At 48.9% G+C, this 24,809-nt stretch overlaps 1 protein-coding gene and 2 long non-coding RNA genes across 4 annotated transcripts in view; 1 reads left to right on the top strand and 2 right to left on the bottom strand.

Moving 5' to 3' along the window:
* DKK3 (dickkopf WNT signaling pathway inhibitor 3) overlaps positions 1-24,809 on the bottom strand; it is a 49,966-nt gene that overhangs the window by 10,733 nt on the left and 14,424 nt on the right. The gene's annotated exons all lie outside the window — the stretch shown is intronic.
* LOC133261938 (uncharacterized) lies at positions 31-2,751 on the top strand. Of its 2 annotated transcripts, XR_009741175.1 has the most exons (4): positions 31-317; positions 534-613; positions 2,064-2,167; positions 2,300-2,751. It is a non-coding gene; the product is annotated as an uncharacterized LOC133261938 (long non-coding RNA). The 2 variants fall into 2 exon arrangements; XR_009741174.1 differs by having other exon boundaries at positions 2,064-2,751.
* Positions 4,633-5,762, bottom strand: LOC133261939 (uncharacterized). The gene is made up of 2 exons (XR_009741176.1): positions 5,593-5,762; positions 4,633-5,455 (listed from the first exon to the last, which is right to left on the bottom strand). It is a non-coding gene; the product is annotated as an uncharacterized LOC133261939 (long non-coding RNA).

Below are 24,809 nucleotides of genomic sequence, written 5' to 3'. Positions count from 1 at the left end.
CTAACTCCATCGTAGCCATAGCAACAGAAGACTGGAGATCCTAATCCCCCCAGTGCCTGATTTCCCCAGGGATCCCCCTTGCCAGGGGACTTGCTGTCAGCAGAAAGGCAGGTCTAAACAACAGGGGCTGATGCCTCCACCAACAACTCCCTATCTTGACCCCTCCCAGCACTTGGGCATTTCACGCCTAATCCTGACCAGTCTCTATCCACAGAGTGTAACTAAGAGTAGGCAGCTGCCTGGACCACTTGTAGCAGTGAAGCGTCTCAGGCAGAGTGGCCTCTTTTTGTAAGACCAGGCTCTCCATATGGTAGGCTGTAAGTTGGGGTCTCTCCTGAGGACCCCTTAGTGGTAGGGGGCAGGGTCCCACCTTCCTTGGTGTTAGAGACCCAGGAACAGGTCAGGTTCCCCTGCCTAAAACAGAATTGAGTTGGATGGGAGGGGAAGACATGGGCTGGTGTTCCCAGAGCCAGGCTTGATGTTGAGAAATCCAGGATTTTATTATTTTTAATAATTCTAGTTTCTTTTACCAGTGCTCAATGGCTATGTTCATATTTGGGCAGTGGCTTTAAAGGCATCTCAGTACTCAGCTGGACATAGCGTGGCTGAAGAGGTGAGTTCTGAAATGAGAGGCCCGTGAGTGGGGAGAGAGGCTCAGCTGGGACCTAACAGGTGGTGGATGTTCTGGGTTCAGGGTATCTCTCAGGTCACTGGGTCTGCAAAAGAGGCTCCATGCTACACCCATGAGGTGAAATTAAAGATGCAGCATGAAGGGTCATCCAAGTACGGCAGAGCAGGTGGGATGAGGTGCTGGGCCAAGGGGACAAGCTGAGCCCACACCAGCCGCCCACAGCACCCGAGCACCAGCCCCAGGCACCGTGGGGCCATTGCTGCCGCCACCCTGCACCACTTCTCCTGAATCCCCCCAGCATGGGCCTTAGAATCCACACTTCCCAGACGTGGAAACTGAGATTTAAGGTGAAGAATCTGCCCGGGGTCACCCAGCCTAGATGTGGCATTGTGAGATCAGACCAGTGGGTCTGACCTTAAAGACAGGATCTTTCCGTCTCCTCCTGGGAGGATCACCCTTCTTCTCTCCCTTCAGCACCGACCAGTCTCCTGATCCTCAGTCCCGGCTTAGCAGAGCCGGCCTGGGACAAGGCCTGGGCCCCACACATCGCCAGAGACAGGAGGCAGGAACTCAGGGCCAAGGCCACGGGCGTCTGGGCCTCACGTCACAGAACCAGCTTCTTCGGCGGCGGCTCTGGTCCTGGCCACTCCCTGTCTGTCCCCGTTCCTCCCTCCCATCCTGGTGGGGAAGCCTGACAAACAGCCCAGAGGCCTGCCGTCAGGGCGGATGCCACTCGGGGAATCGGGGCTTTGTTGCTCTGAGGACGGAGCTATATTTAGAAGGCTCTGGCCAGAGGCCTACACAGCACTCAGCTCAGATGCCGGCGGGGAGGCCGGGAACATGCTGGAGATTTGGCAGGATGCTGGGCCAGGAAATGGCCCTGGGGCTTCAACACTATCATGAAATAGTGGAAAATGGCGGAGGAGCCATCCTGCGTCTTTGAGTTTCCATTTCGGAGTTTACTCAGGGAGGCAAAGGAGGAAAACAGCACAGGAACCCTGCGAGGCTCCCCTGGCTTCTGTGTGGGTGAGCGAAGCGGCACAGCATCTCGGACCCGCCTGCCGTTTGGCTTCTGTGTGGGTGAACGAAGCGGCACAGCATCTCGGACCCGCCTGCCGCCGCACTTCGCTTCTCACGCTGGCCAGGGCATGCTGCCTGCAGTCCTCGGGAATCCAGACTCTCCTGCATCATGAGACCTGAAGGAGGAGGCCCCTGGGGACCCTGCAGGGCCGTCCACAGCCTCCTCTCAAGCCCAGGGCTCTGAGAAGTAGGGGAACAAGCCAGGGCACATGAAATGAGGGCGCAGGGGACCTCCACCAGCTGAAACTCTCTGGCCCTTGGAGCGTCTCCCACTCCAGCAGGGAATGTTCAGAGAGCACCTGCTGTGTGTCAGCACCTGCTGGGGCTTCCATGGCTCTCTCTGTCCCCACAGCCCCATGAGGTCACTTCATGTTCCCCAGCACGTGCCTGGAGAAGTGGAGTTGTCCTTCAGTTGAAAATACATAGATAAAGCGAAGGCCAGACTCCACTTCGCAGGTGAGGAAACCGAGGCTCAGAGCCCAAACTCATCAACATAACTGGAAACTCTAAGATTTAAACTCTAATCCATCAGACCTCCAAGCTGAGACTCGCTCCTTCCATTGCACCCTGTTGCCTCTAAATGCACAGGTATGGATCGCATTATGCTCCCCCCAAATTCACACGCTGAAGTCCTGATCCCGAGTATCTGGACTTGGGATACCGCCTGTCCTGTCAGTAAACAAAGGATGCTGCAGCCGTCAAGCCATCACATGACAGCCGCCCCGAACCGTGAGCCAAACCAAAGGGGCTGCCCAGGGCCAAGCCCTCAGCCCCACCCCCAGCTGTGATCCCTGAAGGAACTCAGGATGGAGACAAACCGAAGGGGCTGCCCAGTGCCAAGCCCTCAGCCACACCCCCAGCTATGCTCCCCGAGGGAACTCGGGGTGGAGGAAGCAGGACATTAACTGCAGGTAGCTGAGGTGCACATCAAAGGAATGACTTCAGTGAACCCAGACTCTTTCATCTTCTCATACACAGAAAAGCACTAAATTCCTTAACATGAGATGTCTGGCTTTCTTTAATTAATATTCATCTTTTGATGTTCTGACTACCTGGTCTTTGTTACAAAAACTCCTATGCACCCTGGTTCCCCCTACTCCAACCTTGCCTCTTCAGAACAATCCCTCAGAATCATCTCAGGGTCCCATCTCCCAGGCTTGACGTCCTCAGAACGCTCACGGAATGACACGAAACTCTCACCCTGCAGGTTGTGCTTTTCAGCAGACACATCTCAGAATGTGACCGTATTTAGAAACAGGGTCAGTGCAGATATAATTACTTAAAATGAGGTGACTAGGGTGGGCCCTAGTCCGATATACCCAGTGTCTTAACCAAAGGGGGAAATTCAGGCACAGAGATAGACACTGGGGGAAGGCAGATATTGTGAAAAATGGAGAGAAGATGGCCATTGACAAACTGCTCCCTCCTGGCCCTCAGAGCACCCTCCTCAGCCAACACCTTGACTTCGGGCCTCCAGCCTCCTGAGCTGGTAGACCACACACTTCTGTTGAGTCATCTGGTCACCCAGCTTGTGGTTCTTTATTCTGGCAGCCCTAAGAATCTTACACCCACAGCCCCCAACAAGCCTGTGGCCAAATCTCCTCTCTTCCAGACCTTCCAAACATGTCCAGCCTCTGTTGCTGAGCTTCCAATCTCCCTGGGTGAGGTGACGGAGGGGATGGGGTCGGGGGAGACACTGCTTGTTCTGAAGGATTTTGACTCCAGCAACCAGAATAAGGCCTCCTGGCTGAGCCCCCATCAGCCAGGAAGTCCTGGCTGATTTGGATGGATGCTCTTCTCCTGGCCTGGGGTGTGGGGTACTGATACTGAGCCCTGAATGCTCATGGGATGCGAACACAGTACAGTCTGAGATAAACGAACATCCCCTCCAGCCGCAGGGCTGTTCTCTGACCCCCAGCCCTCCTGAGCAGAGAGACAGGCCCACAGAGAAAAGCAGACCATGGTCACAAACTGTCCTGCTGTGCCCAGGATGGAGGTGCTTCTCAGGACATAGGCCCTGCGTTGCCAACACTGAGAAAGCCCTGTGGCACCTGTGTACCTAGGGTGGCATGACGGGGGGAGACGCAGGCTTTGGGGCCCAAGTCTGGATTTGAATATGGGTCCACTTACAAGCCGGGTGATCTTGGGCAAATTTCTGGGCCTCTGTTTCCTTAACTGGACAATGGAGAACCTCAAGAGGTTGCTGGACAGATGAAAAGAGATAAAACGGCACGTGCTTGGAAAAGCGTCTGGTCTTCAAGACTCAACCCACCGGGCTCAGCTCTGTTTACAAAGCTTAACTCATTGCAGGAGCTCAAAAGGTGACCATGGGAAGGCTTAAGTGAGCTTTGAGCTTAAGTTCGGGCCGGGGGATCTCATTCTACAGCGAATACCTTCCTATTGAAAAGATCCAGGATGTCAGGTGCGGCCAGGGCGCTCAACCCGTCACCGTGAGACAACCTTCCGCTTCACCCTGGAGGAGCCCTTGGCTACGGAGGAGATACAGGCGAGGAGGACAGGTGTACAGAACTACAAAGGGGCCAGGGATACAAGTGGGCATGCAAGGGGCTGGGAAATACACGGTTCAATTTCACCCTGGGTGCTAGGCATTGTCTTCCAAAGTGAGCAAGAGAAGCTCAATTTTACAGACGAAACCAAGGCAGTGAAGTCACTTGCAGAGGTCATGGGTAAGAAGTGGTAGGGAGGGCCACTCAAGCCCAGGAGTTCCACCGACCCCAACCCAGAGCTCTCGGGAGATAAGAGCAGACCCCAGGAGCCCAGGCAGAGAGGCAGGAGGGAGACGTGTGGGGCAGGAGGCCTCTGGGGGAGGCGGGGAGCCGCCAGCTCTACCTCCAAGGGAAGGCAGGGTTCCCAAGTCTGGGCCCCTGGTGTAGGTGCCTGTATCGTGAGAAGTGATGCTGAGAGCCTGCAGCAGGCAGTCAGCATCACTTCTCACGATTCATTCTACAGGGTTTCCCAGTTCCCCAGCATCCTTCTGCGACCAGAGCCAACTGCAGGAGCCTGTAAGACTCCTGTGCCATTTGTCTCCAGCACAGTGGGCCCCCAGCCTCTCCTGGATGCTGCCTTGGAGACTTTCAGCCAGCTCAGGGCAGGCAGAGGCCACAGACCTCACCCAGGGCTCTGGTCTGGCCCACAACACAAAGACCGCCCTGCCGAAAAGCACGGGCCAGAGCCAGGAGCCAACGCCAGCTGTCACTGTCCTAAGCCCTGGCGTCTGCAAAGGCCTTGGGGCTCCTGGCACTGCTCTGCCAACCTCTCTTCCCCAACCACACAGCCCGTGAAAGAGGAAAACACGGCCCCACTGGGCTGGCAGGCCAGGTGCCGAGAGCCGCACGCTTAGGCCCTCCGTGCCCGCGTCACTCAGGACCTGGGCCCCGAGACCTCCCCTCCTCCTGCCCCAGCACCCCCACCCTGGGCCCTCAGGGGAGACCTTCACACCCGCAGGTCTTCAGGATGGAAAGCAGGTATTCCAGACTGCAGCCAGGACAGGCCACAGAGTTGGCCAAGCCTACACTCCGGGAACTAACCAACACATTCTTTCAGCCTGAGCCACGTTTCCTCTGGAGAACTTACAACCATATCTAATTCCAAAAAAGCTTCTAATTCACCTGTCTGAGTTGTGTTTAACCAATGGAGTGCTGCCACCCGCCACGGTTAGAAGCAGTCAACTGAACCTCTCACCCTCTCCCCAGCCACGTTTCTGAGGCTTTGAGTTTGCATGGCCTGAAAAAAAAAGACTCTGAATCAGTCCTGACCTTCACCCAAGGCACACGGGACACAGTTAGTGCAGAAGAAACCTGTGGCCCAACTCATCAGAAGCCTACTCATAATTGTTCTGAAAGCTGCTCCAGCAGACGGACCTGGAGAATGCTGAGGTCGGACTAATTCAATCAATGACAAATCGGAGGAGACCGGCGGCCCTCCAGGCCCGGGGAGCAGCCAGACTGCATCTGTGATGGTGACATAATAACTAAGTGTGACAAGGGCAGAGGTGGATAAAAAACAGGTGTGTCCCCCTGTGACCTGAGACAGGGGGGCCCGGAGTCCCTTCACGGGGAGATCTCCACCCTGCCTGCACCAGGCAGACCTAGAAAGGTGGACTGCCCCTGGCTGAAATTTCCACTCACCCAGCAACCCTTAGATAACCCACCCAGCTCCCCAAGACCCTGACACCAGATGGGAGGACCCTGCCACTGGAAAGAGATGCTCCTCACCCCTGCAAACTAAAAACTGCACATCAGTGAGGTCCGAGCTCAGCAAGAGGGCCAAGGATGTCCAGTGTCTGGATCTGCAGGGCTCAAGCATCATGGACTCTGGATTATTCACCCAGGTGTGAGTTCCCACGAGAAGGTCTCTCTGAGGATACTCTATCTTGTAACTCACAGTCTCTCCAGCTTCCCTGCCAACCATGACCCGAGTCCAATCTCTGCATGGCACACAGTTCCCAGCCTGCTTTCCAGTCCAGGTTCCTTATCTCCTCGAGGCCCAACTTTGACCCCTGCTTCTTGAATGCCCTCACCCCCAAACTCTGCCAATTCATCTTCAAGAAGCAGCACAGTGTCTCCTCTTCAGAGACCTTCCTGACCCTTCCCAGTGGGTAGTGAGGGCCTGTCTCCTGGGTGCCCCCCACTCCCAGCATCCACCCCAGTGAAAGTTGGGTGGAAAGAGGATGACGTTCAGGTTCCAAAGACCAGCAGGCATTTATAAGACTTGCTGAGCCTAATAGTGGAAAAGCCAAGATTCAAGACTCAAGCTGGGGGTGGGGGGTGGGTTCTAGTGTCTGTAATTGGCTTTTCTCTCTGAGGGATGACCCCGTCCAGCATCAGCCCTGGTGACCGGTGGCTGGCTGGTCTTTGGTGTCTCTAGGCAACCCAAGGTGGGTCATCATGACTCAAATTTCCAAAGCTCTCTTAAACGTTTCACTTGAATCACCAGCCTCATCTCACCAGAGCACTTCCAGCATCTTTGCACTGTTTCTTGAAATAGGTAGTTGGAACAATAGAAAGGGCAGTCACCTCAACCATCCTGTCTACCCTCGAAGAGCACCTAGGCTCACTTTTAACAGATCGGGTGCGGTGAGGCTGTGTGACTTTCAGGGTTAGGTCACAGGCAATACAGCCTTTCCTTGGCTTGTCCCCTCTTCAGATGCTTGCCCTCTGAACCAAGGCTCTATGCTGGGGGGATGCCCTGGCTATGTACATGGAGAAGCCACAGCACCATGAATGTCCCAGGCAACAGCCAGAAGCATACATGTGAAGAGTATCTAGAAGATTCCAGCTTTAGCCACTAAGTCATCTGGCTTCAAGCCAGCGCTCTCAGACTATGGAACAGACATGAACCATCTCACCATACCTGTCCAAATTCCTAGCCCCTAATCCACAAGCATTCCATGGCATGGTTGTTTGACATCACTGAGGCTAGGGTAACCCGAGCAACCCTCTTGGGGGAGAAGATGGGCCCTCCTAGCCAGAGGGATCTGGGTGTCATAGGAGATCTCCCAGGAGCTGGCTGCAGGGAGTCATGATAGGAGTGTTTATAGGAAGGCACGTCCTGGTTCTTGTTTCCATAATCTTTTTTTTTTCTGCTGTGCTGGGTCTTTGCGTGGACTCTTTGTTGCGGCATGCAGGCTTCTCAAGTTGAGGTGTGCGTGCTCAGTAGTTTGGGTGCTTGAGCTTAGTTGCTGTGAGACAAGCGGGATCTCAGTTCCTTGCCTAGGGATGGAACCTGCATTAGAAGGTGGATTCTTACCCACTGGACCACAAGGGAAGTCCCTCCACGAGGTTCTCAGCGCTGGTCCACACAGCTGCCTCTGCTGTCCTCTCAGCCACCTCGGGGAAATCTCATCACCTTCCTCCCCCTCCTCTCCTGGTTCAGGGCTGAGATACTAATAGCTGGTGTGGCTCACATTCTCATGCGTAATCTGCATCTCCTTCTCTCCAGTTCTGCTAAGCCTCAGCCACTTTTTGCGATACTTGCAACCAGAATCAGATGTCCCCTCTGTGCTGGCATCTACCCCAGATGCTCCCATGTGGCTGCAGCAGGGGTGGGGTGTCCAATTAGGGCCTGTGGGGGCCACAGATCTGTGTCCCCAACCTCATACAATTCCTCATACATGCCCTAAGGAAATCACCTCATGCATGCGTGCGTGCTAAGTCGCTTTAGTTGTGTAGGACTATTCTCGACCCCGTGGGCTGTAGCCCACCAGGTTCCTCTGTCCATGGGATTCTCTAGGCAAGAATACTGGAGTGGGTTGCCGTTCCCTCCTCCAGGGGATCCTTCTGACCCAGGGATTGAACCTGCATCTTTGGCATCTCTGGCACTGAGAGGTGGGGTTTTTTTCTTTCTGTGTCTTTACCACTAGCACCACCTGGAAAGCTTTCAAACAAAGCAATTCTGAGGATGAAACTTAAATGACATCTACACTCACCTACCCCCAGCTAAGCCTGGTACAGCTCACACAACTGGCTGTGTGATTCCTTCTTCATTCATTCAGGGGAAAGAATAATGTGGGAGATGAACCAGGAGTAGAGTGGGTTTTGGGGATAGTGTACCAGTGTCTGCTCAGGCTTTCCAAAAGGCACGCTAAGTAGGTTCTGAGAATGTTTTTACTGCTAAGTTACACTGGATTCTCCTTGCTGTCCAAAGGACTCTCAGGAGTCTTCTCCAGCACCACAGTTCAAAGACATCAATTCTTTGGTGAGGAGATTAAACCAGTCAATCGTAAAGGAAATCAACCCTGAATACTCACTGGAAAGACTGATGCTGAAGCTCCAGTATTTTGGCCACCTGATGTGAACAGCTGACTCACTGGAAAAGTCCCTGATGCTGGGAAAGATTGAGGGCAGAAGGAGAAGAGGGCGTCAGAGGATAAGATGGCTTGGAGGGCATCACTGATGCGATGGACATGAGTTTGAGCAAACTCCAGAAGATGGTGAGGGACAGGGAGACCTGCCATGCTGCAGTCCATGGGGTCACAAGGAGTCAGACATGGATTCTACTTAAGATCCTCCCCTCTCACTAGGGAAGGATGGAGTTTCTCCATATTTACTCAACTGCTTGCTTTTTTTACTCTTTTCACATGAGTCCATGAGCTGACTTGGCCCAACCCAGCCCCTTCAAATGGTTTTTCCTTTCCCTCAGGAAGAAAGTCGTGAAAGTGTCACGTCCTAACAACACCCTTAGCCCTGGAGAGTGTGTCTACATAAGATCTAGTTTCTCAAGACTTTACCTTGATAGAACTGTAGTCTTTAGTACACTTTATGGCTTGCTAACCAAATTCAAGAAGTTTCTATATATTTTAAGAGGACACTGATATCCATTAGCAAATACTTGATGCCTGGATAATCATTTTTGGAAAATTATATTTTAGTGAAGAAAATGACCATACTTTGAGTCACTCAACTCCATAATAAAATAACATACATGATAAAAAAAAAAAAAAAAAAGATCTAGTTTCTCAGAGGAGAGCATTCTGAGGCTCGGTTCTGAGACACACGTGCTGGAGAGAAGGGGGCTGCTGGAAACTAGCCCATCTTCCTTCTCTTCTTTGTTCATCTCAGCGGCTCGGGGCTGAGTCTGCAGGGCAGCAGGTCAAGTCTTCTCCAAGGAGGAACAGACTCCGGGAGGCAGAGGGAGCCCTCTCAACATGTTAAAAATCTCCAATGGGACATGTCCTGTGTCCTCAAGCTGAGTTGCTGGTGAAACAGGACTCAGAGGGAGACAGAGGTCAGGAGACATATTAGGAGGTGACTCAGGCCGCCAAGCCCCAGCCAGGGCCTTCCCAGAGGAAGACTCGCCTCCCAGGAGTCCTAAGCCATGGGGCTCTGCAGGCTTCCCCCCTGGGCCGCCTGGTGTCAAATGGCAGATCTGGGACCACTGCACGTTCCAGTCCTGAGGTTGGCCTGAACTCTGCACTTTCAACCCTGCACTTGCAAAGGCGGTGATCCAAATTTTTTCAAACTTCAGTTTCCAGTGAATGGTTCTATAGAGTCTTTAGGCTTCAAATCACCTGAATGGAGGCTGGCATTGCTGGGGTCTGGGGGTCAAGTCCCATCTACAGTGGGGATACAACTGACACACCTCCAGGGAATGCAACAAACAGATCTCCTTCAGTAACCTCCCCTCCACTGGGGAGGCCACATCTAAATCTGAACGACTAAGAGGCCGCAGCACAGGCACTTGCCACTATAAAAACAGGGAGGGAACTTAACATTTTTCATGCCATGGACTCTTATGGCAGCTTAACAAAGTCTATAGATTCTCAGAATTACGCACTAAGTGAATAAAGGAAAACACACAAGATGACAAAGGAAAATGACTGCACTGAAATGCCATTATCAACATATTTTGAGATAAGAGTGTTTTATGGACTTCTTTACTAACACACTGAGCAGTAAGACTGACTGGCCAGTCTGACAATAACCTTAATTTCTAAGCAGCAATGAGCGTAAATGCTGTTTCAAGTCATCTGCAACAGAGGCAAGAGAGCACAAAAATACGCCTGACTGCTTCTGGGAACAAGGGTACTGCAAATGATACCGTGGTTAGCTGTCTACTTTCAAGACTGAAGGAAGTGCCACTTGAATATAAAAGCTGGTGAAAATCAAGTTCTGCCCATGATTAAGAAGGTGATTCTAATGCATATCCAAGGTTAAGAACTGCTGCTTTAGAGTCTCCCATCTAGCACCCTTTTTAAAAAATACATCTCAGGACTTCCCTGATGGTCCAGTGGTTAAGCCTCCAGGCTTCCACTGCAGGGAGTATGGGTTCAATCCTCAGTTGAGGAACTAAGACTCTACATGCCATGCGTTGCTGTTGTTCAGTTGCTCAGTCGAGTCTGACTCTTTGTGACCCCGTGGACGACAACACACCAGGCTTCCTAGTCCTTCACCATCTCCTGGAGTTTGCGCAAACTCATGTCCATTGAGTCAGAGATGCCATCCAATCATCTCATCCTCTGTCATCATCTTCTCCTGCCTTCAATCTTTCCCAGCATTGGGGTCTTTTCTAATGAGTCGGATGCCATGTGGTATGGCCAAAAAAAGAAAAACTCAAAGAATTCCTTCAACTTTCTTTAGGGAAAAAAAAGGGAAAGATGAAGAAAATGTAAGTCAACAGGAAGCAAAAACAAAGTTGGTTCCCCCACTCCATGCTGAAAAAGTCACTTTCCCAGCTGACTGCTAGGCTGCTGGGTGGGGAAGCAGACTGGCATCTACCCTGGGCCTCAAATGGGTTTCCAAACCCCTCGGTCCTGGCCCCTTTCCTGCCATCAGCAATTATGCTTTTCCTCCCCACAACACTTCCCACAAAGTTCACCACAGCGAGGACTTAAAAGGGGACTTGTGGAATAGTTAAACCTTCCAAGTCGAACCATTTGTGCTAACGAGCTTGGAAAAAGCTTTAATATGTTTCAGTCATGGAAAAACATATGCTCTGGTTCTGCTCACAAGTGGCCATGTCTTATTTTGCTTCATCTTCGTGCGATGGCAGGGGGCACAGAGAGCTACAGCTCCAGGGCGGAGGATGTGGGCCACAGACTAGGGAGAGTGGTCGAGGCACACCCAGACAGTCTGACATCGCGATGGCCCCAGGCTGCCGGCCAGGGTGCCCATACTGAGGAGGCCAGCTCCATCACCAGGCCTGCTCCAGCTCTCCAAGCCGAGACCCAGCCACAGGCTCTAAAAAGGACCCACTATATGGGCCTCCCTGGCGGCTCAGGCAGTGAAGAATCCGCCTGCAATGCAGGAGACCTGGATTCAATCCCTGGGTCAGGAAGATCCCCTGGAGCAGGGAATGGCTACCCACTTCAGTATTCTTGCCTGGAGTATTCCATGGACAGAGGAGCCTGGCGGGCTACAGTCCATGGGGTCACAAAGAGTCAGGCATGACAGAGCAACTAAGCATGCGTGCATACCCCTACATGGTGGGTCCTATAGCTTCCTCCTCAATTCTCCTTGCTGGGTAAATCATTCAGTGTCACTGGACTACAGTTACCTCTTTTGTAAAATGATGACAAAACCAAATCGATTATGTTGCTACAAAGATTGAGTGATAAGCATGTCCACATATCACGGCCTGGACCTGACCCTCAGTTACTGTTAGTGACCTCCCCTTCTGTAAAGCAGTATACTTAGAAGAAGGCTAGGCTCTGGAATAAGACAGACCTATTTCCAGATCCTAACTCTGCCACATACTGGCTGTACAAAGTTGGCAATTTGTTCTGTGCTTATCTTTCAAGCGGGGCTGGTACCCCGTTATAGGTGGGTTTGGTAAGAGTGAAGGAAAATCGCTTCTAGGAAATGGTCCATAGTACCTGGCACACAGTAGGTGCTCAGTGAACATTCGTTCTCTTCCTTTCTCTCGCCCTCTGAATCCCAGGAGAGCTGTCAGGGGGAGGGGAGCAGCTCTGCCCAGGCAGGCACCAGCCATGACTACTGGCCTTTGATCCAGCCTTTGCTGTGGGGTATGGATTCTTTCTGGGAAAAGAGGTCCAGCAGACACGATGGGGAAGAAAGGACCCCAGAGCAATGGGAGAAGCAAAAGTCTACTGAACTTGAAGAGCTGACCCAAAGGTCTGCTGCTTGCAGGGCCTGAGAGGGATGGAATCTGCCGGGCCCCACCCACCTGGAGCCGCCAGGGACCCACTGGCCTGGGGAGCAGGCCTCCCCAGCCTGTGAGGCAAGATGTTTTCCACCCTGACCACTAATCACCAGGCAGTGGGCTCTCTCTGCCTTTTGTACCTGCTTCCTTTTCTGGGAGGCCATGAGTAATGAGACCATGGAAAAGTCAGACTGTGGCTGCACTTTCCACATCACATCATTGAAAAGTGTCAACGGCCAGACTTCAGATACGGGCACCTGCCACCCACTTAAAATACTCCTCCTCGGTGGTTTAGAATGTTTCCCTTCAGGGGCATGGGTCTCACAGCTGACCAATGACGAGAGCTAAAGGAAGCGGGTGAGAGACTCCACGGTTCCCTAACCCGACAGCCTCTCCTGGTGACCCCAAGGGAAAGACCCCCTGGGTTTACTGCCGTGCAGTAGTCCTTTGCAATTTTGCTTTCGCATTTTGAACATTTTGGGGGAAGAGGGGGCGTTCAATGACTCTGGATATAAATGACAAGAAAGCAGCTAGATGCTGAAGGCGTCATGATAACCTCTTCAAAACCACCCCAAATTATGGCTGCAAACTTCCATGACTTGCCCTATCAGAAATATATCTCTTTATTGAAAAGGCCTAAGTTTCAGAGGAATAGGAACCCATTCTACCGTTCAACCGTCTACCATGGCTTTGGGAATTTAACTTCTCTAACTCCAGTGTCCTCACCTGTAAAATAACACCCACCTCTCAGTATTATAAAAATTGAAGAATAAATGATGTAAAAACACCTGGTATCCAGCCCAGAAAACACTAGGTGCTCATTAATATAGATGAACACATGAAGGCAAGAAACACAGAGAGGACCTTTTTTTTTTCCCCAAGCAAATAAAAACTCATCTATATATTCATAGCTCTTTGCTGAATCTTATCTTCAAGGATGGCTACTTCTGTTCATAGTCCCCCACTTACTCCTTGGTCATATAACTTTCTTCTGTTAAATGTTTTCACTCAACTACTAAGCGCTGACCCCATGTTGATATAGAGGTGAACACGACAGACAAGGCCCTCTCAAGTTTCAGTCTTCTAGATGCTTCTCCTGGGCTACCACTTCATCAACTTCTGATGTTGCTCCCTAAACCTAAGAAGACCCCTCCCCATTGGTCATCACCAACTTCTCAGCATTAGGCAGACCATCTCCCTGGTTACTAATCTCAGATGTCACAAAAACGATGACACAGAGGCCTTGCTTCCTGAACAGGAAACTCCAGGTCCACAGTGTATTAAAAACCCAAACAAAGTGGATCAGTTCAGTTCAGTCACTCAGTTGTGTCTGACTGATTGTGACCCCATGGACTGCAGCACACCAGGCTTCCCTGTCCATCACCAACTCCCAGAGCTTGCTCAAACTCATGTCCATCGAGTCAGTGATGCCATCCAACCATCTCATCCTCTGTCGTCCCCTTCTCCTCCTGCCTTCAATCTTTCTCAGCATCAGGGTCTTTCTAATGAGTCGGCTCTTCGCTTCAGGTGGCCAAAGTATTGGAGTTTCAGCTTCAACATCAGTCCTTCCAGTGAATATTCAGGACTGATTTCCTTTAGGATTGACTGGTTTGATCTCCTTGCAGTCCAAGGGACTCTCAAGAGTCTTCTCCAACACCACAGTTCAAAAGCATCAGTTCTTCAATGCTCAGCCTTCTTTATGGTCCAACTCACATACATACATGACCACTGGAAAAACTACAGCCTTGACAGACGGACCTTTGTTGGCAAAGTTATGTCTCTGCTTTTTAATATGCTGTTTAGGTTTGTCACAGACAACTGGATATGAGGTCCCAACTCCATCAGTTGCATGATTTGGAGAAAATTATGTACCCCCTTCCAACCCCATCTCTGTTTTCTCATCTGAACAATGAGAGATTTGGTCCACAGCAGGAAAGGGAAATGGATTTCAAGAGTGCTTTTCCAGCTGGTTAATAGCTGCTTGAAGTGCCATGTTATCTCAGGTTCTGAAATTCTGGGCTCATTCGGAAATAACCACAATTGACTAGTGATGTCTGCCACGCGTGTGGCAGTGGGGAGGATGGCAGTGTATGTGCCCATGTTCTCAACTCTGGTCTACAGGAGCTCAAAGGACCCTGTAAATTCTGCCTTTTATACTTCTAAAACTCAGTGAAATCTCACTTTACTTTATCTTTGACACAAGGCCTTTCTTCACGCACAATAACTTTTTCACCTGTCTGGTCTAGCACCTGAGAAAGTTTCTCAGTTACTGGGTTTCAAGGCACAGAAATCTTGCAACAAAATAAACACATGTACTAATTCATCACCACCATATTCGGTAAATCACTGCTTCTGGACCACAGAGGCCCGGAAACTAGGTCAGAAAGGAGAATCTACATTTTAGTTCAGTTCAGTCGCTCAGTTGTGTCCAGTTCAGTCGCTCAGTTGTGTCCAACTCTTTGTGACCCCAAGGACTGCAGCACACCAGCCTTCCCTGTCCATCACCAACTCCCAGAGTTTACTCAAACTCATGTCCATCAAGTTGGTGATGCCATCCAATCATCTCATCCTCTGTCATCCCCTTCCCTTCCAGCCTTCAATCTTTACCAGCATCAGAGTCTTTTCAAATGAGTCAGTTCTTTGCATCAGGTGACCAAAGTATTGGAGTTTCAACTTCAACATCAGTCCTTCCAATGAATATTCAGGACTAATCTCCTTTAGGATTGACTGGTTGGATCTCCTTACTGTCCAAGGGACTCTCAAGAGTCTTCTCCAACACCACAGTTCAAAAGCATCAATTCTTCAACACTCAACTTTCTTTACAGTCCAACTCTCACATCCATACATGACCACTGGAAAAACCACAGCTTTGACTAGATGAACCTTTATTGGCAAAGTAATGTCTCTGCTTTTTAATATGCTATCTAGGTTGGTCATAGCTTTTCTTCCAAGGAGCAAGCGTCATTTAATTTCAAGCAGTCACCATCTGCAGTGATTTTAGAGTCCAAAAATATAAAGTCTGTCACTGTTTTCATTGTTTCCCCATCTATTTGACATGAAGTGATGGGACCAGATGCCATGATCTTAGTTTTCTGAATGTGGAGTTTTAAACCAACTTTTTCACTCTCCTCTTTCACTTCCATCAAGAGGCTCTTTAGTTCTTCACTCTCTGCCATAAGGGTGGTGTCATCTGCATATCTGAGGTTATTGATATTTCTCCCAGCAATCTTGATTCCAGCTGGTGCTTCATCCAGCCCGGCATTTTGCATGATGTACTCTGTATATAAATTAAATAAGCAATATACAGCCTTGATGTACCCCTTTCCTGATTTGGAACCAATCTGTTGTTCCTTGTCCAGTTCTAACTGTTGCTTCTTGACCTTACAGATTTCTCAGGAGGCAGGTCACATGGTCTGGTATTCCCATCTCTTAAAGAATTTTCCACAGTTTGTTGTGATCCACAGTCAAAGGTTTTGGCGTACAATAAAGCAGAAGTAGATGTTTTTCTGGATCTCTTTTGCTTTTTCAATGATCCAACAGATGTTGGCAATTTGATCTCTGGTTCCTCTACCTTTTCTAAATCCAGCTTGAACATCTGGAAGTTCATGGTTCATATACTGTTGAAGCCTGGCTTGGAGAATTTTGAGCATTACTTTGCTAGCATGTGAGACAAGTACAATTGGGCAGTAGTTTGAACAATCTTTGGCATTGCCTTTCTTTGGGATTGGAATGAAAACTGACCTTTTCCAGTCCTGTGGGCACTGCTGAGTTTTCCAAATTTGCTGGCATATTGAGTGCAGCACTTTCACAGCATCATCTTTTAGGATTTGAAATAGCTCATATGGAATTCCATCACCTCCACTAGCTTTGTTCGTAGTGATGCTTCCTAAGGCCCACTTGTCTTCGCATTATTGGGCTTTTGTTGAGAGCCAGATTCTTTCCATGCCTTATCTCCTCTTTCTAAACACCCTTGTGGAAGTCACTAACTCCTCCTTTCACGGAGCAGGAATCAGTGCTCAGCACGGTGGGGGAGATTACCCAAGGAGCAGAGATTCCAACCCATGACACTTCAGACTCCAAATCCCACTGCTCTGTGCTCCCATAAAACATACCCAAATGTCTTATTTATTCCTTCTCTTCCAGGAGGTGGAGGTGAAAAATGAAACTGACAGAGGGTCTAGATAGAGCAATGAGATCTGGGCAAACATTTAGCTGACTCAATCCTTATCCATCATTTTTCCTACAGTCTGCTGGGGATGGGACCAAGAGAATATATTCCTGCCTGATTTGGGACAGCAGCTCAGCTCATCAGGTTTGGGGCATGACTGTGCATTTCCTGAGAGCATTAAATACCTACCTCTGCATCCCAAACCTGCATCCCGAGTCAGTTCCCTTCCTTGGGGTCTGCCTCTGATCCCAGATGCCCTGGCCTCTGGCCCTCCTCCCAGAAAGCCCTCCCAACCACCAGTGGGAGTTTTAAAAAACTGTGCACCACCACAAAACCCTCTCCATTTGAGCCCTGAGCCCCTACCTGAGCTCCCAGGAGTCTGCAGTGCCCTGACAGGAAAGCGGGAGTTCCCCAAAGCCTCTGGGATTCTTGTAGGAGACATGCTGGGGGATCTCACAAAGGAGGGTGTGGACAGGGCGTAGATTCCTAACCATCAGGAAAACCGCATCTTTGGATCCTAGAGATGAATTTCCAAGGATGCAGCCTGAGCCTGCCTACACCTAGCTGGTGAGTGAGCGGAGGTGGAAACGGTTTTCAGCAATTAGGCGACAGGCTGGGGCTGTGAGTTAGTGCTTAGTTATATCTCTGCTTAGTGGTATCAGTTACCCCTGAGACTACGGCTGCCATACTACAGAGGCTGCTAGTGGGACCAGTGTCGGCAAAGCACTGTCTTGACCTAGGACAACAGAGCCCAGGGGTTTTTGTAAGCCCTTCAGCTTACACTGGGCGCATGATTCTCTAGTGTGTACAGTCATGGAAACCAAGAGGTAACACAACATCCTGTCTCAGGCTCCACTGATGGCAATGTGCACGGGCATAGCTGCTCTGGAAAATAGTATGAGAGTGCCTCAGAAAATTAAAAATAGGATTATAATATCACCCAGCAATTCCACTCTGGGTAGGCACACAAAAGAACTGAAATCAGGGACTCAGAGAGAGATGTGTACACCCACACTCATCGCATGATTCGCAAAGCCAAGAAACAGAAGCGACCTAAATGTCCACTGACGGATACATGAAAATACACACACAGAGAAATACTGTTCAGCCTTAAAAAGGAAGGAAATTCTGACACATGCTACAATATGAATGAACCTTGAGGACATAATGTTAAGGGAAACAAGCCAATCACAAGAGGACAAATAGAGTGTGATCTCATTCATATGAAGTATCTAGAATAGTCAGATTCATAGAGACAGAAAATAGAGGAGTAGTTGCCAGGGGGAGGGAGGAGACGGGAGCTATTGTTTATTGGGCACAGCGTTTTAGTTCTGCAAGATGAAATGAGTTCTGGAGACAGGCTGCGTGGCAATGTACATGTTCTTATTACTGAAGTACATGCTTAAAAACGGTGGGATGGTAGATCGTATGTTCTATATATTTTGTGTGTATGTGTGTTTAGTCGCATCTGACTCTTTGCAACCCCATAGATCGTAGCCTGCCAGGCTCCTCTGTCCATAGGGTTTCTCAAGCAAGAATACTGGAGTAGGCTGCCATTTCCTACTCCCGGGGATCTTTCTGACCCAGGATCAAACCCATGTCTCTTGCATCTCCTGCAGTGGCAGGCTGGTTCTTAATCGCTGCGCCATCTGGGAAGCCCCTATATATATTTTACTACAATCAAAAAAATGTTTTATTAAGAACATGGGTTTTAGAGGTTTGGCAATTAAGTAATTTGTTTTGTTTTTTTCTCTTAGTACTGGCTTTCTACTTAGCTCTGCTATTTATCTTTGCTGCGCCTCAGTTACTTCATCTATACAATGGGGTCAAGAGGGTATGTGCCCTGCATGGTTGTCATGAGGATTATGTGAAGGGAAGCTGGTCAGATCTCAAGCAACAGATCTTGAGCAAGAGCCTCATTAGCAGCAGGGCTTATGTTCATCATCATCTGTTACTAATATTGTCATTTTGATTGAGTCACTGAGCACTCAATCAATCACTTCATAGCACTGACCAGTTGATCTGAACTGTTACCAGGATTTACCTGGGAAAAGAGAAATAGGTGGCTTTGGAGAAGGGATGGTTAATCTGGTCACTTTCTGAGTCACACTGATCAAATGAGGCAATGTGGTCTTTGATGTTATTTTAAAAATAAAACAAAGTGGACTCACGAGCTCTGTGAGTTTTTCAGAACTATGCCAAAGATCAAGAAAGGGCAAAGCCACAGATCTTATAGTCAGACTGAAAAGGCCCCAGGCTAGTCTGGAAGGATCTCCAGGCCCTAATAGCCCGGGACAGCCAGCTACCTGCACAGGGACTTTTCCGCCCCTGACATGCTCAGGCTACTCAGAAGCCCCAGAAATCATCTTGTTCTGCAGCCGTCAGCCTAATGAGATTTCAAGTGCAATCACTGTCATTTATTTGGCCTGCCTATTGGCACCAAGCAAAAGCAGTGTGTTCTAAATAAAAGTTTCCAGATTCCAAGCCCTGAAGCCAGACTTTTTGTAGGACACAGATGACTGGCCCTTGAGTTTCAGCAGGATTAATCAAAATCCTGTCCCCACCAACGCCTATGCCATCCAAACCACGGCTTCCTGGCTCTTTTGTCTGGGGATTGCATGGAACCTCCATACCCTATACAGACGCCTGGAATGTTCCTAACAGCATGAATTTCCAACTCCTTGGCTGGGCTCTTGAAGCCCTTTCTGATCTAATTCCTGCCTCCCCACAGGCTCATCTGTGGCTCCCGTGAGTACACCCCCAGCTCTGGCATTCTAAACTATGCAGTGTGCCTCAGACATGTTCTATTTCCACACGCCTCCCTGATCATGAACAAAGAATGCTTCTGCAAGGAATGCCCTTCCTCCCCACAACTGAGAACTCCTAGACACTGTTCAAAATACAGCTGAACTGCCACCTCTTTCAGGAAGCCTGCCAAGATGTGTAAAGAGGCTGAGACTTTACTTACAAGGCAGTAGGTGAGCTGGTCACAGTTTCATGGCTACAGCAGAGACAAGAGACTCCTGGGTCAGAGACAAAGGACTTCACTGCTGACAGCCCAGAAGCAGCATGAGCGTCATGTCTGTGACAGTTCCCCTCGCCCCCAGTCCCAGGAGGCAACGTGGAGGGGCCCAGGCAGATGTAGTGTGTGTAGAAGGTGTGCATCACAGCTGAGAAGTGTCACGCTTAGAGCACCAAATCTTATGTAATGGACTATACTATGGACAAGCATACCTGCCCTCTGCCAAGGAGGAGAGCCATTTGCTGTACAAACATCCTTGAAAAGATAGTCCAAAACCAAAGGGCAACTAGTGCTTCTGCTCATAAAACCTGCAGAAACTCCAGAGACCAGGAAGGAGTGTTTCCTAACAAGATCTACCTCATCTGACACTCACACAATGCTCCCACCATGCTCTGTCCTCCTCTACCCACCTCTGCCTTAGGAAATACACATGAGTCCTTGTTGTAATGACCCATTTACTTTTTTGTGCCACTGCTATCCTGGGTCCTCTCTGCTGTCAGGGACCATCTCTTACATTTATTTGCCAGACACACATGAAGTGCTCAGTGAACATGCAAATAAATGGATGAATTGAATACCTAATACTTGGAATTCTGACAGCCACTGTTTGGAGGTAATCAAATAATGAGAAACACAGAGAGTTGACATTTACTGACTGCTTATTTGCACATTCTAGGCGCTGTATGGTTTTGTTATCTGGATTGTTTTGTTTTATCCTCATGAAGCACTATACGCAAGGTACTTTGATGAATCCACTGTACATATGAGGAATCTAAGGTTTGCAGCAGTTAAGGGGTCACCAGTCACACAGCAAACAGCAGTGGAGCTGTATTCTATACTGACTTTCCCTGGGCCCAAGCCTTACCCAACCCCCTGAAGTGCTCCTCCTCTCAGAAGGCACCTAAGCTTTGGTTTGGGGTGTTTGTGGAAGTGGCCAGAGAAGAAAGGAGGGAGAGCCTGTCTTTTTGCATTTACAGCGGTGGGGGCAGTAGCCTGCACATCACTACCACCTACTCCCGGGTGTGTCTCACAGCCCGGCAGCCGTGGCCATGGACACGGAACACACAGACAGTCCCCGCTGGAACATCATACCTTCCTAATCTGTCCCACACTGGGCCAGACGGTATCTGGTCTTGGGAGCAGCCTGGCATGCAAAACTGACCCTTCTTCCTGAGGAAGAGAAGGGGGGATGAGATAAATATGCAGAGAACTCTATGTTGCCTACAACTTACAATTCTCAAACAGCGATTCCCCTTGACCTTACTAATAATCAAAGAAATGGAAGCAAAGAGAAGACACAGGTGGTCACCCACTACAACACCCGTTGCAGGCAAGGGGGAACTGGTGAAGTTATTTCAGAAATCACTGCTGAGAGCCAAAACAGTACAACCGTCTGGAGGAAAATCTGGTAACATCTCTCAAAATCTTACATTGTACACACTTTGACACAGCAATTTAATTTCTAGGATTTACACAAAGAAAAACTTGCAATATTGTTCAAAATAATAGGTAGATGTCTACGGCAAAACTGTAAATAGCTCACAAACTCTTTTTAAAAACATTCAAAACATATAGAATGCTATAGAGGGAAAGTCTCTGCAAAGTTAATTTCTCCCAGAGGTAACTACTAGTAATGATTTTATATACATTTTGCCAAGTGTTTTAATGTATACTTTTTTCTCTAAAAAATGAGATAAACTGTATCTATAAAATATGAGCTCCCGTGTGGCTCAGAGGTAAAGAACCCGCCTGCCAATGAAGGAGATGTGGGTTCAATCCCTGGTCAGATCTCCCAGAGAAGGAAAGGGCAACCCCCTCCAGTATTCCTGCCTGGGAAATCACTTCCATGGACAGAGGAGCCTACGGGCTACAGTCCAGGGGGACGCAAAGAGTCAGACATGACTTAGCCACTGAGAATGCATGCACGTATATCAAATATATCTTAAATATACCGTCATATATGTAAAGCAATATATTGCTTTACAATTGCTTTTTCTTCACTTAATGTTTCACTGAAGACAACCTTTTATATCAACATATATGAAACCTGTGTGAAACTGGTTTATGAACTTCACAGTATTTTGATTTTGCATGTGGAATCACAAATTCCTTCTTGAAGGATATTTAGGTTGAGGAGAGTACAATTTAATATAGCCAGGTTATAGCTCAAAAAGAAATGCCTACTCCTTAAACACTCCTGACTTGGATCGACTTTATTTATTCGGGGACTGCTTATCCATTTTTCAGAATGATTCAGAGCTCTTCAGTTTTCCCTATAATTTTTTCCTACTGGATGAAGGCATAAGGGCCTTATGCTTGGTCAGAAATTACTAAGTCAGTACAAAATAGAAACCTAGACACACAAAAGGACCCAGGTGTCTGGTTGCAGGACTGTGGAACTGCACATTCACAAGAGACTACGCCATCACTTTTAGACCCACAAGCGTGTTGTTTTCCATAGAAACCAAGATGCATCCTGCCAACCCGGCCCCATCCGGGATCTTGTTAGCACCTGAACATCACTTATGCTTCTTCTCATTCATTAGGCCCATCTTTCCTTCTGTTTGTATCGCTAATACCCAAACAAGTCACTTATGACTCATAAGAACAAGAAATGCAGGGTGAGTCAGGCTCAAAACAGGGAGCACAAGCCTCTAGCAAAATGCATGACTCAGAGGGTGAGGCATGGCTCTAGAGAACTTAGCCCCAGGCCACAAACAGCAGTGGGAAGAGGCCCATGGAGTCCTGAAACACAGCTTCAGCTTCCAGGGGAATTCCACTTTTGCAGTAGGTTCCTGGGACCCAGGGGAGAAGCCAGTTAGAACCCTGTGTTAATTACTTTTTGGTAATAATGAGCCTCACGCAAAGAGCTTTAAAAACCTCTCCTTAAAGACTCTCACCCAATGTTGTGAACCGAGGATGGTTAGCTTCACTGGATAAAGAAAGAAACAGAACCACAGAGGACAAAGCGTGTGAGGGTTCGGATAGGTTTGAACCTAGGTGAGCCTCACACCTTGTTCAGACTTCACTCTGCCCCCAGACTGACAGATAGAGAAGGGCTTCTCCCGGGACTTGGCAATGCACCCAGCCCCCCAACATACACCCAAAAGAACTCTCCAGGAGGCTGAACCTCTGGGTACTGAACAAAGTTCTCCAAGGCAGAGATCCCGAACCTCCAGGATTTAATGCCTGAAGATCTGAGGTGACACTGATGTCATAATAATAGAAATAAAGTGCACAATAAATGCAATGCATTTAATCATTCCAAAACCATCCTCCCCCACCCTGGACCACGGAAAAAATCGTCTTCCATGAAACAGGTCCCTAGTGCCAAAAAGGTTGCAGACTACTGCAAGGAACCTGTGCCTTTCCGCTAATGCATTTCTGTTAAAATAAACCCCAATGACTGGTCAGCATGGTGCCCTCTGTAATTCCATGAAATCTATAAAGGCAACTTCAGCCTCAGACATCATGGCAGAGGGACCAGACAAAGCCAACCCCTCACCTGCAGTTACTCTGTGATAAATGAACGAGCTGGGGGCAAGGAAGAACCCAAGGTCTCCTGGGGAAAGACGCCATTCAACACACTTTCTCTGCCCACACTCTTGCTGAGTCTCTCTGAGCTTTGAAGTAACGGGATGTTTACTGTTCAACAGGAAACAAACAAATCCTGAAGTCCAGCCACACTGACCATCTGTCTTCCCCCAGACTTGAACACAGATAACAAAGCATCTTCACAGCAGAGAAGACGACAATGAGTTCACACTGGTGGAGAAGTCCATCGCCATTTTCCACAGTCTGCCGTCTATCCTGATCATTCTCTTGAACAAGGAAACCATGGGATTACTCAAATCATTACTATCTGGACAAATCTGGTAGTGAAATTTGTCTACCTAGGCCCTCAGAAGTTTCAAGAAGTATCTTGGAGCTGGTTGTATGTGATTGAAACAGTGGGTTCAAATAAGGTATGTTCAGCTGGAGAAAATACCTTATTATGTAGGATATTTTATATCATACTCTAATGTGAAAACAAAAAAGACAACAGATGCACAATGTGCTGAGCTCTGTAGTTCTGAGGATGTCTTAATGAGAGTACATGTCCCTTCAAAGTGGTGCCTTGGGTAATTGGGCCAGATGCTTCATATTTGGGGACACGGTTATAAACAAAAGCCTTGTATGTGTGCATAATGGCTTATCTGCTCTCCGGCTTCCAACACACCGCTTCCCTCCTAACCCACTGCATGATAGCAGCACAGCCGTGGTCAGCCCACCCAGTGGCCCATCAAGGGGGACAGACGGAGGGCTCCGCCCAAAAGCCTCACAGAAAGACGTCAGACCATATCACAGTCGCCCGTGCGCTCAGATGAAATAACAAGCCTCCGTGTCCCTTTCCCCTTTCGAGTGTGAAAGCAAAAACAGACCAATGCCTTGCACGTACTGTGCTAGGTTTTCTAGACAGCCATACAGCGTTACTGTCTGTGACTTTCCATGGGCCTGCTCGGGTTACCATATGTATGAATACACATCCCAGCATCTGAAGAAAGGAAAATATGGAGTGTTTGGTGGTTATGTTTAATTGAATTCATCTGGGAGCTTTAAATCCTGAGAATTCAGCCTCTATTTATAGTAGTTTAAGGTTTGAACAGCTTATGATTTTTTATCCTTTTGAGAGGCAAGCTTCCCTTTTCCAACCCAGAGAATGCTTCATCCGCACATAACGCGTTTTCCAGAGCCAACCGTAAAAACCATTAAATTGCCAAACCATGGAATGGGACAGTGGTGACGATGTTCGGCCATTCTCATGCCTCTGGAGGCAATCTAGTCTTTACGGCTTCCCACTCAGACACAAAGATTCGAATACAAGAATTCTGTGGGCATCTGAAACCAGACCTTGTTTCTCTGACTCTTGGCAAGACACTCGACAACAAGCGAGGCTCTGCGGTAACATACCCTTGCTCTTGCCACATGACCTCCCTTTCACAAGCGCCCTGTAAAGTCTCTAGTCTGTTCTCTCAAGACCCCAGGCGATTCAGCAGGCACCGGCCAGTCAAGCATCAGATGCCCCGGGTCACTCTCCTAGTCAATCAAATTGGAGTTTATTCTCATAGAAAAACTTGCTGAGTTAAGATCCCAAGGGCCTGTGCAGGAATCTGGAAAAACTCAGTGAGTCTCCACCTCCTGGGTTTCCTGGATGTGTCTCCTCCTGTCACCCTCCTGCATTCTCAGGACCATCACACACAGGGGTTCAGGTTATGCACCGCCCAGGAACCTGCAGGTCCTCCATCTCA

Source organism: Bos javanicus, chromosome 15 (genome assembly GCF_032452875.1).
Source record: "Bos javanicus breed banteng chromosome 15, ARS-OSU_banteng_1.0, whole genome shotgun sequence".
NCBI classification, from domain to species: Eukaryota; Metazoa; Chordata; class Mammalia; order Artiodactyla; family Bovidae; genus Bos; species Bos javanicus.
This window is presented reverse-complemented; position numbering and strand designations above follow the sequence as displayed.